This window comes from Trichechus manatus, unplaced genomic scaffold, assembly GCF_000243295.1.
Source record: "Trichechus manatus latirostris isolate Lorelei unplaced genomic scaffold, TriManLat1.0 scaffold00012, whole genome shotgun sequence".
Lineage (NCBI taxonomy): Eukaryota > Metazoa > Chordata > Mammalia > Sirenia > Trichechidae > Trichechus > Trichechus manatus.
The window spans coordinates 7,564,108-7,566,403 of NW_004443948.1; the positions used below are offsets into that span (position 1 = coordinate 7,564,108).

The following is a 2,296-nucleotide window of genomic DNA, read 5'->3' on the forward strand; positions in this document are numbered from 1 at the left end:
ACAAGAGTTTAAGAAAGACCGACACCATGACGAATCTTACCCAATTCCTCTTCATCCTAATTACTGTGTAAGTAACAAAAGTTTGTGCTCTCACTGCTGGGTAATGTCAATTATTTTATGAAAGCTATAGCCCTGCATGAACTTACTTTCATTTTTCATTCTCAGCTCACCAAAGAGTAAAAGAGCAAGTCAGAATGGAAGCAAATATTTGCAAGAGATGTGGCTAACATAGGGTTTTAATCCAGAATATATGCAAAGAACTCTAAAAAACAAACAAAAAAAAGGCAACCAGAAAGAAAAATCAGCAAGAGACTTAAGCAGGTACTTCACAAAAAAACAATATTAAAATGGCCAGAAAAAATATGTTCCTCTTCATCAGTTAAAAGAAAAATGCAGCTTTCCACGCTACCCAGAGAAGGGCCCATAAGGCGTTGTTTTGGGTTGCCGTCGTAACTTAAAGGGAAACGGTCACAATGTCTGGAGCCCTTGACGTGCTGCAGATGAAGGAGGAGGATGTCCTCAAATTCCTTGCGGCAGGAACCCACTTAGGTGGCACCAACCTTGACTTCCAGATGGAACAGTACATCTACAAAAGGAAAAGTGATGGCATCTACATCATAAACCTGAAGAGAACCTGGGAGAAGCTTCTGTTAGCAGCTCAGGCCATTGTTGCCATTGAAAATCCGGCTCATGTCAGCGTCATATCCTCCAGGAACACCGGCCAGCGGGCGGTGCTGAAGTTTGCTGCTGCTACTGGAGCCGCTCCCATTGCTGGGCGCTTCACTCCTGGAACCTTCACTAACAAGATCCAGGCAGCCTTCCGGGAGTTCTGGTGGTGACTGATCCCAGGGCTGACCACCAACCTCTCACAGAGGCATCTTACGTGAACCTGCCCACCATTGCTCTGTGTAACACAGACTGTCCTCTGCGCTACATGGACATTGCCATCCCATGCAACAACAAGGGAGCTCAGTCGATGGGTCTGATGTGGTGGATGCTGACCCGGAAGGTCCTGCGCATGCGTGGCACCGTCTCCCGGGAGCACTGACCTCTACTTCTGCAGAGATTCTGAAGAGATTGAAAAGGAAGAGCAGGTGGCTGCTGAAAAGGCTGTGACAAGGAAGAATTTCAGGGTGAATGGACTGCTCCTGCTCCTGAATTTATGGCTGCTCAGCCTGAGGAGGCAGACTGGTCAAAGGGCATGCAGGTGCCCTCTGTGCCAATTCAGCAGTACCCTACTGAAGACTGGAGTGCTCAGCCTGCAACTGAAGACTGATCGGCAGCCCCCACTGCTCAGGCCACCAAGTGGGTGGGAACCACCACCGAGGGTTCTTAAGCAGCTCGTCCACAGTCTAATCTTAGAGAACGGAAATGAGGTTGACGGAAATAAACATCAATTTCTAAAAAAAAAAAAAAAAAAGAAAGGTGGACAGTTGAAAATACATAACCAATAAACATTAAAAACTCAACCCTTTCTTGAATAGGAAAGAAGTCTTGGGAAGAAAGCCATAAGAAGCTTCATTCATTCATTCATACAACAAATATTTAACCAACTTGTGCTATGAGTAGGTGTTGGGCTGGGAGTTGTTGAAAGTACATCAGTAAAGGAGGCAGAGCTCTATCCCCAGAGGACTTCAATGGGGAAATATGCGCATGCAAAGACAGCACCAACCAAAGGCAATGCCAACAAAATAGTAAAAAGAAGGGAAAACAGGGGGCCTGAAGACAGGTAAGAGAATTAGTTATTGCCAGGCTCTGGTGTGCTGCATTTTATTATCACTCCTTATCACGACTAGCATGTAAGCTCCGTGAGGATGAAGACTTAGAGCAGTGCCAGATGAAGAGAGACACTTGCTATTTGTTGTTTGAAAAACTGACATCTTGGTAATGAAACATATTACCTGTTTGTTTTCACCGCCACTCGTCTGTTAGTTTGTCTTACTGTGGTGGCTTGCATGTTGCTGTGATGCTGGAAATTATGCCACCGGTATTTCAAACACCAGCAAAGTGACCCATGGTGGACAGGTTTCAGTGGAGCTTCCAGACTCAGACAAACTAGGAAGAAGGATGTGGCGATCTACTTCTAAAACAAATCGGCTAATGAAAACCTTATAAGTAGCAGTGGAACATTGTCTGATCTAGTGCCAGAAGATGAGCCCCTCGGGTTGGAAGGCACTCAAAATACAATTGGGGAAGAGCTGTCTCCTCAAAGTAGAGTCGACCTTAATGATGTGGATGGCATAAAGCATTCGGGACCTTCATTTGCTGAAGTGGCACGACTCAAAACTGAAAGAAA

General features: G+C 45.5%; 1 pseudogene; it reads left to right on the forward strand.

The window, feature by feature from the left end:
* Positions 1-423: 423 nt before the first annotated feature.
* On the forward strand, positions 424-1,336 carry LOC101342147 (40S ribosomal protein SA pseudogene; annotated as a pseudogene).
* Positions 1,337-2,296: the final 960 nt, after the last annotated feature.